Source organism: Ovis canadensis, chromosome 4 (genome assembly GCF_042477335.2).
Source record: "Ovis canadensis isolate MfBH-ARS-UI-01 breed Bighorn chromosome 4, ARS-UI_OviCan_v2, whole genome shotgun sequence".
NCBI lineage: Eukaryota > Metazoa > Chordata > Mammalia > Artiodactyla > Bovidae > Ovis > Ovis canadensis.
The window spans coordinates 56,460,280-56,473,852 of NC_091248.1; the positions used below are offsets into that span (position 1 = coordinate 56,460,280).

At 38.1% G+C, this 13,573-nt stretch overlaps 1 protein-coding gene and 1 non-coding gene across 2 annotated transcripts in view; both read right to left on the reverse strand.

The window, feature by feature from the left end:
* Positions 1-13,573, reverse strand: part of LOC138439037 (uncharacterized) — a 262,340-nt gene that overhangs the window by 100,033 nt on the left and 148,734 nt on the right. The window lies entirely within an intron of this gene.
* LOC138439966 (U6 spliceosomal RNA) lies at positions 368-473 on the reverse strand. Its single transcript, XR_011256904.1, has one exon. It is a non-coding gene; the product is annotated as a U6 spliceosomal RNA (small nuclear RNA).

The window sequence follows — 13,573 nt, forward strand, 5'->3', positions numbered from 1 at the left end:
AAAGTGACTGAGGAAAAAAAAAAAAAGCTCAGAAGCTTAATTAGATTTCATAGTGCCAATAAAATCGACAACTACAACAGAGGGAGCAAAAAAAAGAACAAAAAGGAAAAAAATCCAAAAGAATCTACAGAACAAGTCAAAACATAAGAATAATAAATGTTTTTCTTGAATCACTGCTGTCAGAGTCCTCTCCCTCACCGGGAGTCATAGTTCACCTCACCTCCTTAGGTTACCCTCCAACACTGTGCTGATCTCTGGGTCAGCTATGGGAGCAGCTCAGATTCTAATCTGGTCCTCCTCCTATGTGTTCTTGCCTCCAATGTCCACAGCTATCAGAACTAGTGCATGTTCTTTAGTGGGAGTTCTTAAAAATATGGAATGCTTCATGAATATACATGTCATCCTTGCACAGGGCCATGCTAATCTTCTCTATATTGTTCCCACTTTAGTATATGCGCTGCTGAAGGGAGCACTCCTTTACTATCTTTGATCTGAAAAAACAGGAGTTCAGATATAACAACCTTCTGACCCAAGTCACCAAGATTGCTGATTAAATAGTTAATTAGCTTCACCTTATGTGTTAAATTCTTTGGCCTGAATTAAAATACTTAAATTGAATTGAAAATACATGCACTTTTGATGAGGAGTTACTTTGTTATGCTGGTTTTTCCATACTACATTTCAATATGAAATAATAAAGAGCTTATTGGGCTAGATTTCCAAAGATTTCAAATGGAAATATCACCACCTCCAGTCTTAACCTATCCTTTTGTTAGCTCTGCAAGCTTTGACTGCTCCTTCAGTCGTGTGCTCAAGGTCTTTGGAATTGCCTCTAACCCTGACTATGACAATTTGTGAGCATCTAGACCATAATTTGATGTGGGAGCCTTGCTGTTGCTAATTTACTAGGAAATCTACCCAACCTCTGTGAAAGTGAAAGTGAAGTTGCTCAGTCGTGTCCGACTCTTTGCAACCCGTGGACTGTAGTCAACCAAGCTCCTCCGTCCATGGGATTCTCCAGGAAAAATACTGGAGTGGGTTGCCATTTCCTTCTCCAGGGGATCTTCCCGACCCAGGGATCGAACCCAGTTCCACATTGCAGGCAGACGCTTTAACCTCTGCACCACCAGGGAAGCCCACCCAACATCTGATTTTGGCAAAAAATAAAATATGTTATGAATTTGGGATAATTTATAATTTGCAAATATGTGATACACCTCTATGTATCTTCAAAATTAAAAGAGGGGCATAATCTCTTCTAATTTTGAAGATACATAGAGGTGTATCACATATTTGCAAATTATAAATTATCCCAAATTCATAACATATTTTATTTTTTACAATGTAAACAGTACAATTATTTTCAATTCTGTATATAACATTTCTACTTATAATTAGAAATTAATTTCCTAAATACCATTAGTTTTTTAATTTAAAATGTAATCTACTAAGTAACATAGGCATTGTTTAGTCACCAAGTCGTGTCCAATTTCGTGACCCCGTAGAATGCAGTATGCCAGACTTCCCTGTCCCTCACCATCTCCCAGAGTTTGCCCAAGTTCCTGTCCGTTGAATCGGTGATGCCATCCAACCATCTCATCCTCTGTCACCCTCTTCTCCTTCTGCCTTCAATCTTTCCCAGCATCAGGGTCTTTTCCAATGAGTTCACTCTTCAAATCAGGTCACCAATGTGTTGGAGCTTCATGTTCACCATCAGTCCTTCCAATGAGTATTAAGGGTTGGTTTCCTTTAAGATTGATTGGTTGGATCTCCTTGCTGTCCAAGGGACTCTCAAGAGTCTTCTCCAGCACAGTTCAAAGGAATCAATTCTTTGTCTCTCTGCCTTCTTTATGGTCCAGCTCTCAGAACTGTACATAATTACTGGGAAGACCATAGCCTTGACTATACAGACCTTTGTCAGCAAAGTGATGTCTTTGCTTTTTAACATACTCTCTAGGTTTTTCATAGCTTGGCAATCATCTTCTAATTTCATGACTGCAGTCACAATCCTCAGTAATCTTAAAGCACAAAAAGAGGAAATCTGTCATAGAGGCAGTAAGATAAACTATTTTACATTTTAAATTTCAATTTTGAAACACTTTCCTATCAAACTTTATAATTTTGAATTCTTGCAAAATATTGATTATAGAATGTAATAAAAACAAATTGAATTTTCAAATTTAAATTCAGTGATAATATACATATATGTTTATACATATAATTATTTGGTTATGAAATTCCACAAGACTTGGATATACAAATATTGAACATTCTCCACTGAATTTAACCTCATCTCAAGCAATTTAAAAAAAAAATCCTCCTAAACTCATACTGCCAGTTCATAATTATTTTCAGTTTGAAAGTCTATCCTTTTAATTGATTTCTCAGTTTAGACTATTCACCTTGATTGAAAAAAATCTCAATTCAATATTTTCATGATCAGCATTCATCTGCATTCTAGACTGCTCTCTAAATTCCTAGGGAGAGATTAGGAGTGTTCTTGGGTCAGATTTGGGGAGCATCAGACCTTCTTTTTTTTTGCTTGACCTTGTCCTTCCTGGATGGGTAACTGAGTATTTATTGCATTTTAAACTTACACTCTCACTGATCCAGCAATGTTCTTACTGGGAATTAATCTTATTTAAAAAAAATAATCAGATAAGTATGCCAAGATGTAAGTACAAGGATGGTCAGTTTGGGCATGATTTTATAATAAGAAAAGCCAAAATATAAAGGTCCCTAAATATCAACAAATAAGAAATAGTAGAATAAAACACAACCATTAATCAGAAATGTAGGCTTAAAGGTGTTAATAGCTTGTTATGCTGGAGGGGAAAAACAAATAGGACAGTATCACCCTTTTTATGTAAACATGAGGATATAAATGGATTGAACATTTCTGAATGAATATGCAAGAAATTGAATATGAGCTCTTTTACATAACTATTTAAAAATAAGTCAGAAAACTTAAAATAATGAGTAATATCTTTTGTCCAATACTATGTCACAATTTTAGTCAGTTTATCTCTTTCTATATTTATTTGTATATGAATTAAACATGATTTGCCCCTTCCTTTAAGTGATACTCATTTCTCTCTATAGCTTTTGTAATTTAAAAAAAAGCAAGCTTTATCTTCTGTGTTTTGTTTTAATAGATTTACAAGTCACATCAAGCTTTTCAAACAATACATCATTTTGATCTTAGCTCCTACTGGTCTTATTCCAGTGCCAAATATTTATTATACCTTTAGGTTCCCTACCACCATTTTTGGCACTTATGGATTGTACTATATTTTTATTTAACTTTTTGTGGATATGGTTCTTTGTACATCATAGAATTTTCTATATATTTGTTGAAATACATAAATGTAACATATGTCTCATGAGTTCTGCCATCCAGAAAGGAAAAAAAAAAGCTAGGTCTTAAATATCTGATTTTTCTGCTTGATTATACCATTTAATACTTAAATGCGGTCTGGCAGCTCAGTAAATATCAACTACAGTTTGTTTTTTTCTACTGTTACTTAGCAAATAAATAAACTTTCTCCAGTAGGTGATACTGAATTTTGAAAGTTTGTTTCTACCACTCAAACTTTAAACTCAGCAAAAAAACACATTTAAAAAAATTAAGTAGCAATATATTGAGAATGTGTTTCACAAACATTGGTTTTTAATCAGCTGTTTGCATTTGCCTGTAATAATTCCATGAAAAATGACTGAAACAATTTTAATATTAATAGAGAAAAGTTGCCATGTATTTATAATTATAGTTTCCACTTGATAGAGGTCAGAAGACATTTTGAAAATATGGCAAAATAAAACTGATGTTAGCAGAATTTACTAAATGAATTCTAACATGCTAGGATACCTAAAGTTTCATACCCTGTGGTACATTCTACTTTCACTAAAGACAATATAAGAAAACAGAGTAAGAAACAAAGTATTAATTTTCATTCTGATATAAAATGTGCTTAAAATTTAATATCCTCATAATGCTAGGGCTTCCCAGACCTCAGTTTCAATAGATAGCATAAAGAATGAGAATTCAGTTGTACCATACAGATTTCATTTAATCAAGAGAATAATGAAACAAAAATGTTCTTCAGAAAAATGCCAAACTACTTATTGACTAGTGGGATAGGAACTACTGGAGCAAATAGGATTTGGGGCCTGTATGACTTATGGAGGTCCCTTTATAAGAATCAAGGCCAAAATTTCAAGAGAATGGAAAGAGATGTGATTATATAGTTATCAGCTTATTTTAAAATAATGTTTATTGAGCAAAGAAAAGGCTGACATGTATTAAAATCAAGTCAAATTTGACAGGTCAAATTTCTAATTCCATTAGTTTTAAAGTAAGACATTTATTGTAAGATTAAAATTTAGGATTTTCTCAAGCATAAGCAAAACCTGTTAGTTTTTTCAAAATTGATGCAATAGTCATTTAGAAACACTTCAAGTTTTTTAAAAGGGGATGAATTCAGTTATTAATTTGTTATCCTTATAGTATCTTAAAACAAAACAAAGCTAAAAGTTGGCACATGTTCATTTTACTGGATGATAAATTATCTGCCTTTGAAAAGTCTCTTGATAATGAAATTAACTTTGAAAACTTTTGAATAACAACTTGTCAGTAAAAAATTCTAGGTGAAATACTATGGCATACATTTCATGGGCAATATGAGGAAATTTAATCATTCCATTAATAAAAACAAGGTATCAAATGGAAGGAAAGGCAACTACATGTTGGTTTTCCATATGTGAGTGTATTTTTGTCTTGTAAGTAAATTCATTTCTACCATTTTTTTTAGATGCCATATATAAGTGATATCATGGGGAAAAGGGTAAATCAGGAGTCTGGGATTAAAATATACACACTCCTATTTATAAAATAGATAACTAACAAAGACTATATAATACAGATAATTACATTCAATATCTTATACCAACCTACAATGGAAAAAACTCCTCTCTCTCTCTCTATATATATATAGAAAAAACTCCTCTCTCTCTCTCTCTCTCTATATATATATATATAACCTAGATAGCATATTGAAAAGCAGAGACATTACTTTGCCAACAAAGGTCAGTCTAGTCAAGGCTATGGTTTTTCCAGTGGTCATGTATGGATGTGAGAGCTGGACTGTGAAGAAAGCTGAGTGCCGAAGTATTGATGCTTTTATACTGTGGTGTTGGAGAAGACTCTTGAGAGTCCCTTGGACTGCAAGGAAATCCAACCAGTCCATTCTAAAGGAGATCAGTCCTGGGTGTTCATTGGAAGGACTGATGCTGTGGCTGAAACTCCATACTTTGGCCACCTGAGGCGAAGAGTTGACTCATTGGAAAAGACCCTGATACTGGGAGGGATTGGGGGCAGAAGGAAAAGGGGATGACAGAGGGTAAGATGGCTGGATGGCATCACTGACTCAATGGACATGAGTTTGAGTAAACTCTGGGAGTTGGTGATGGACAGGGAGGCCTGGTGTGCTGTGATTCATGGGGTCACAAAGAGTCGAACACAACTGAGTGACTGAACTGAACTGTTAAACTGTTTTATATATATATATATAAATATAAATATATATATTTATATGACTTTCCAGATGGCACTAGTGGTAAAGAACCTGTCTGCCAATGTAGGAGACACAAGAGACAAGAGTTCAATCCTTGATTGAGAAGATCCCCTGCAGGAGGGCATGGCAGCCCACTCTAGTATTCTTGCCTTGAGAATCCCATGGATGGAGGAGCTTAGCAGGCTACATACAGTCCATGGGATTGCAGAGTTGGACATGACTGAACCGACTTAGCACAGCACACACACGTAATATATTTATAAACATAACTGTATCACTTTACACCTGAAACTAACACAACATTGTAGATTAATTATATCTCAATACATTTTTTTAAGTAAAAGTACAATAACAACAAAAATGGAAAGAAAGCTATACCTTTCTTCTGCATTCCTGTTACATTTGTTAACAATGTCTTCTCTCTTTTTGTTCTGGGAAAAATTTTGCCATTGATCCCATTTGCCCAATCTCTCTCCTCACCTCTTTTTCCCTCTTTCTTGCCCTCTGTTAACACAGTTCCTTCTCTTCCCAGCTGTTTGCTCTATTCTTCTGCTCCTTAGCCCTCTATTCTGCTTCTAGGCTCACTCTGCTCTCTCCCACTCTCTTGCTACTCTCTTTCTCTGTTTCTCTAGCAGTTTTTCAAAATAACTCTTTCCAGCTATCTTTCTTCTTTCAGACTCACGTAGTTATCCAAGTGATCTGCTTATAAGAACAATTTGGATAATGCTATTAAAATTTTAAAATAGAAAATATAGTTAAAATATAAAACTTAAAGCAACTAAAGTTCACAGATTTAAAACTCCCTTTTAATGTGTTCCTATTTTTTTTTTTCAATCTGATCTCTAGCCTCCTGTGTCTCATGAAACTTAGCCACCCTGGAATGACTGCTCTCAGTTTTCTGAATATGCTGCTAGGTGTTCAGTATTTGGTTGTGTAGGTGCCTCTATATCAACCCACACAACTGGTACATAAAGGTATACACTTTTCCTGTTTATCACAACTTTCAGGAAATATGCACCACAATCAGATACAAACTCAGATTTATTCAATTAGCATAACACCTGAAATGGGAAACTAAACTCCAGATTTGGCAAAACAAACAAACAAAATACATTAAATCAATCAATGTGCTTGCTATGTACCAATTATATAAATGTGATGGATTTGATTGTTTCACTAATAGATGTACTTTGCAGAAAATAAGAAAATTAAGTAAGAATTTTCATAAACTTTCTTGCGGAAATCACCAAGTAAAGCTAGCATCTACTATAAAAGTGAAATTGAAAGTAAAACTCCCTCAGCCCTGTCTAACTCTTTGCGAACCCATGGACTATAGAGTCTACGGAATTCTCTAAGCCAGAATACTGGAGTGGGTAGCCTTTCCCTTCTCCAGGGGATCTTTCAAACCCAGGGTTCAAACCCAGGACCCCCACATTGCAGGCAGATTCACTACCAGCTGAGCCGCAAGGGAAGCCCATATTTACTATATTGATCAATATACGATATCTTAAAAGTAAGTTTCAGTTCAGTCCAGTCATTCAGTCGTGTCCCACTATGTGACCCCATGGACTGCAGTATGCCAGGCCTCCCTGTCCATCACCAACTCCCAGAGTTTACTAAACTCATGTCCATTCAGTTGGTGATGCCATCCAACCATCTGACCCTCTGTCATCCCATTCTCCTCACCCCTCTAATCTTTCCCAGCATCAGGGTCTTTTCCAATGAGTCAGTTCTTCCCATCAGGTGTTCAAAGTATTGGAGTTTCAGCATCAGCATCAATCCTTTCAATGAATATTCAGGACTGATTTCCTTTAGGATGGACTGGTTGTATCTCCTTGCAGTCCAAGGGACTCTCAAGAGTCTTCTCCAACACTACAGTTCAAAAGCACCAGTTCTTCGGTGCTTAGCTTTCTTTATAGTCCAACTCTCATATCTGTACATGATTACTGGAAAAACCATAGCTTTGACTAGACAGACCTTTGCTGACAAAGTCATGTCTCTGCTTTTTAATATGCTGTCTAATTTGGTCATAGAGGAGCAAGTGTCATTAAATTTCATGGCTACAGTCACCATCTGCAATGATTTTGGAGCCCAAGGAAAGAAAGTCTGTCACTGTTTCCATTGTTTCCCCATCTATTTGCCATCAAGTGATGGGACCAGATGCCATGATCTTATTTTTCTGAATGTTGAGTTTGAAGCCAGCTTGTTCACTCTCCTCTTTTACCTTCATCAAGAGGCTCTTTAGTTCTTCTTCACTTTCTGCCATCAGTGTGATGTCATCTGCACATCTGAGGTTATTGATATTTCTCCTGGAAATCTTGATTCCAGCTTGTGCTTCATCCAGTCCAGCATTTCTCATGATGTACTCTGCATATAAGTTAAATAAGCAGGGTAACAATATACAGCTTTTACGTAATCCTTTCCCAATTAGGAACCAGTCTGTTGTCCCATGTTCAGTTCTAACTGTTGTTTCTCGACCTGCATACAGAGTTCTCAGAAGGCAGGTCAGCTGGTCTGGTATTCCCAACTCTTGAAAAATTTTCCACAGTTTTTGGTGATCTACACAGTTAATCTACACATCACTCCCCACGTCCAAGGAGCGGTGGCTGCACGGGTGCAGGAGGGCCTAGAGGAGCTATTCCACGTTGAAGGTCAGGAAGGGCGGTGGTGAGGAGATACCCTTCATCCAAGGTAAGGAGTAAGGAGGAGCAGCTGCGCTTTGCTGGAGCAGCCGTGAAGAGATACCCCATGCCCAAGGTAAGAGAAACCCAAGTAAGATGGTAGGTGTTGCAAGAGGGCATCAGAGGGCAGACACACTGAAACCATACTCACAGAAAACTAGTCAATCTAATCACACTAGGACCACAGCCTTGTCTAACTCAATGAAACTAAGCCATGCCCGTGGGGCAACCCAAGATGGGCGGGTCATGGGGGAGAGGTCTGACAGAATGTGGTCCACTGGAGAAGGGAATGGCAAACCACTTCAGTATTCTGGCCTTGAGAACCCCAAGAACAGTATGAAAAGGAAAAATGATAGGATACTGAAAGAGGAACTCCCCAGGTCAGTAGGTGCCCAACACGCTACTGGAGATCACTGGAGAAATAACTCCAGAAAGAATGAAGGGATGGAGCCAAAGCAAAAACAATACCCAGTTGTGGATGTGACTGGTGATAGAATCAAGGTCCAATGCTGTAAAGAGCAATATTGCATAGGAACTTGGAACTTCAGGTCCATGAATCAAGGCAAATTGGAAGTAGTCAAACAAGAGATGGCAAGAGTGAACGTCAACATTCTTGGAATTGGCAAATTAAAATGTACTGGAATGGGTGAATTTAACTCAGATGACCATTATATCTACTACTGTGGGCAGGAATCCCTCAGAAGAAATGGAGTAGCCATCATGGTCAACAAAAGTGTCCGGAATGCAGTACTTGGATGCAATCTCAAAAACGACAGAATGATCTCTGTTCATTTTGAAGGCAAACCATTCAATATCACGGTAATCCAAGTCTATGCCCCAACAAGTAATGCTGAAGAAGCTGATATTGAATGGTTCTATGAAGACCTACAAGACCTTTTAGAACTAACACCCAAGAAAAGATGTCCTTTTCATTATAGGGGACTGGAATGAAAAAGTAGGAAGTCAAGAAACACCTGGAGTAACAGGCAAATTTGGCTTTGGAATGCGGAATGAAGCAGGGCAAAGACTAATAGAGTTTTGCCAAGAAAATGCACTGGTCATAGCAACTTCTCTTCCAACAACACAAGAGAAGACTCTACACATGGACATCACCAGACGGTAAACACCAAAATCAGATTGATTATATTCTTTGCAGCCAAAGATGGAGAAGTTCTATACAGTCAACAAAAACAAGACCAGGAGCTGACTGTGGCTCAGATCATGAACCCCTTATTACCAAATTCAGACTTAAATTGAAGAAAGCAGGGAAAACCGCTAGACCATTCAGGTATGACCTTAATCAAATCCCTTATGATTATACAGTGGAAATGAGAAATAGATTTAAGGGCCTAGATCTGATAGATAGAGTGCCTGATGAACTACGGATTGTGGTTCATGACATTGTACAGGAGACAGGGATCAAGACCATCCCCATGGAAAAGAAATGCAAAAAAGCAAAATGGCTGTCTGGGGAGGCCTTACAAATAGCGGTGAAAAGAAGAGAGGTGAAAAGCAAAGGAGAAAAGGAAAGATATAAGCATCTGAATGCAGAGTTCCAAAGAATAGCAAGAAGAGATAAGAAAGCCTTCCTCAGCGATCAGTGCAAACAAATAGAGGAAAAGAACAGAATGGGAAAGACTAGAGATCTCCTCAAGAAAATTAGAGATACCAAGGGAACATTTCATGCAAAGATGGGCTCAATAAAGGACAGAAATGGTATAGACCTAACAGAAGCAGAAGATATTAAGAAGAGGTGGCAAGAATACACAGAAGAACTGTACAAAAAAGATCTTCACGACCCAGATCATCACAATAGTGTGATCACTCACCTAGAGCCAGACATCCTGGAATGTGAAGTCAAGTGGGCCTTAGAAAGCATCACTACGAACAAAGCTAGTGGAGGTGATGGAATTCCAGTTGAGCTGTTTCAAATCCTAAAAGATGATGCTGTGAAAGTGCTGCACTCAATATGCCAGCACATTTGGAAAACTCATCATGGCCACAGGACTGGAAAAAGTCAGTTTTCATTCCAATCCCAAAGAAAGGCAATGCCAAAGAATGCTCAAACTACTGCACAATTGCATTCATCTCACATGCTAGTAAAGTAATGCTCAAAATTCTCCACGCTGGGCTTCAGCAATACGTGAACCATGAACTTTCTGATGTTCAAGCTGGTTTTAGAAAAGGCAGAGGAACCAGAGATCAAATTGCCAACATCCATTGGATCATGGAAAAAGCAAGAGAGTTCCGGAAAAACATCTATTTTTGCTTGATTGACTATGCCAAAGCTTTTGACTGTGTGGATCACAATAAACTGTGGGAAATTCTGAAAGAGATGGGAATACCAGACCACCTGACCTGCCTCTTGAGAAACCTGCATGCAGGTCAGGAAGCAACAGTTAGAACTGGACATGGAACAACAGACTGGTTTCAAATAGAAAAAGGAGTACGTCAAGGCTGTATATTGTCACCCTGCTTATTTAACTTCTATGCAAAGTACATCATGAGAAACGCTGGACTGGAATCAACACAAGCTAGAATCAAGATTGCTGGGAGAAATATCAATAACCTCAGATATGCAGATGACACCACTCTTATGGCAGAAAGTGAAGAGGAACTAAAAAGCCTCTTGATGAAAGTGAAAGAGGAGAGTGAAAAAGTTGGCTTAAAGCTCAACATTCAAAAACAAAGATAATGGCATCTGGTCCCATCACTTCATGGGAAATAGATGGGGAAACAGTGGAAATAGTGTCAGACTTTATTTTGGGGGGCTCCAAAATCACTGCATATGGTCATTGCAGCCATGAAATTAAAAGACACTTACTCCTTGGGAGAAAAGTTATGACTAACCTAGATAGCATATTTAAAAGCAGAGACATTACTTTGCAAACTATGGTCCATCTAGTCAAGACTATGCTTTTCCCAGTGGTCATGTATGGATGTGAGAGTTGGACTGTGAAGAAAGCTGAGTGCCGAAGAGTTGATTTTTTTGAACTGTGATGTTGGAGAAGACTCTTGAGAGTCCCTTGAACAGCAAGGAAATCCAACCAATTCATTCTGAAGGAGCTCAGCCCTGGGATTTCTTTGGAAGGAATGATGTTGAAGCTGAAACTCCAGAACTTTGGCCACCTCATGCGAAGCGTTGACTCATTGGAAAAGACTCTGATGCAGGGAGGGATTGTGAGCAGGAGGAGAAGGGGACGACAGACGGTGAGATGGCTGGATGGCATCACTGACTCAATGGACATGAGTCTGAGTGGAGCCAGGAGTTGATGATGGACCGGGAGCCCTGGCGTGCTGAGATTCATGGGGTCACAAAGAGTCGGACACCACTGAGTGACTGAACTGAACTGAACCGACACAGTCAACGACTTTGGCATAGTCAATAAATTAGAACTAGATATTTTTTTGGAACTCTCTTGCTTTTTTAATGTTCCACCAGATGTTGGCAATATGATCTCAGATTCCTCTGCCTTTTCTAAATCCAGCTTGAGTATCTGGAGGTGCTCAATCACATATTGTTGAAGCCTGTTTGGGAGAATTTTGAGCATTACTTTACTAGTGTGTGAGATGAGTGCAATTGTGTGGTAGTTTGAAGATTCTTTGGCATTGCCTTTCTTTGGGATTGGACTGAAAACTGACCTTTTCCAGTCATTTGGCCACTGATGAGTTTTATAAATGTGCTGGCATATTGAGTGCAGCACTTTCACAGCATCATCTTTTAGGATTTGAAATAGCTCAACTGGAATTCCATCACCTCCACTAGCTTTGTTTAGTGATGCTTTCTAAGGCCCACTTGACTTCACATTCCAGGATGTCTGGCTCTAGGTAAGTGATCACACCGTAGTGATTATCTGGGTGGTGAAGATCTTTTTTTGTATACTTCTTCTGTGTATCTTGCTACCTAATCTTCTGCTTCTTTAGGTCCATACCATTTTTTTTCCCCTTACTGTGCCCATATTTGCATGGAAAGTTCCCTTGGTATCTCTAATTTTCTTGAAGAGATATCTAGTCTTTCCCATTCTGTTGTTTTTCTCTATTTCTTTGTATTGATCACTGAGGAAGGCTTTCTTATCTCTCCTTGCTATTCTTTGGAACTCTGCATTCAAATGGGTATATCTTTCCTTTTCTCCTTTGCCTTTCACTGCTCTTCGTTTCATAGCTATTTGTAAGGCCTCCTCAGACAAACATTTTGGCTTTTTGCATTTCTTTTTCTTGGGGTTGTTCTTGAACACTGCCTCCTGTCCAGTGTCATGAACCTCCATCCATAATTCCTCAGGCACTCTATCAGATATAGGCCCTTAAATCTATTTCTCACTTCCACTGTATAATCAGAAGGGATTTGATTTAGGTCATACCTGAATAGTCTAGTGGTTTTCTCTACTTTCTTCAATTTAAGTCTGAATTTGGCAATAGGTAGTTCATGATCTGAGCCACAGTCAGCCTCCAGTCTTGTTTTTTTGCTGACTGTATAGTGCTTCTCCATTTTTGGCTGCAAAGAATATAATCAATCTGATTTTGGTATTGACCATCTGATGTTGTCCACATGTATAGTCTTCTCTTGTGTTGTTGGAAGAGGGTGTTTGCCATGAGCAGTGTGTTCTCTTGGGAAAACTCTGTTAGCCTTTGCCCTGCTTCATTTTGTTCTCTATGGCCAAATTTGCCTAATACTCCAGGTATTTCTTGACTTCCTACTTTTGCATTCCAAAAGAAAAGAACATCTTTTGGGGGTGTTAGTTCTAGAAAGTCTTGAAATGCATAGAGCCATTCAGTTTCAGCTTCTTCGGCATCACTGGTTGGCACATAGACTTGAATAACTGTGATATTGAATGGTTTGCCTTGGAAACAAACAGAGAACATTCTGTCTTTTTTGAGATTGCATCTCAAAAAGTAAGTACTACATTTCATACTCTTTATTGACTATTATGGCTACTCCATTTCTTTTAAGGTATTCATGCCTAATTACTTTGACTGAAACTGAAAGGGATGTAGAGCAGTGTGTCAGCTGACAAGGAGAAAGTAGAGTGTTCTACGAAACATGTGAAAGCCTGGGGGTGAGAAAGAGCAGGACCTCATCACAGGACTGAGAGTTAACCTAGATATTACTGGAGACTATTGTGAAATGACAGAGGTACTGAAAAATGAATCAGGGCCTGGGATTGTGTTACAAGTTTCAAATTTTATCCTAGAGACATTTAAAAGATAATGAACTATGTAAGTATGCATGAGATGGTCAATTTCATGTTTGAGGAATACTACATTGTCTGCTCTGTGGGAACCTATACATTCACAAGAAAATCTACTTATTTTAAATGACAA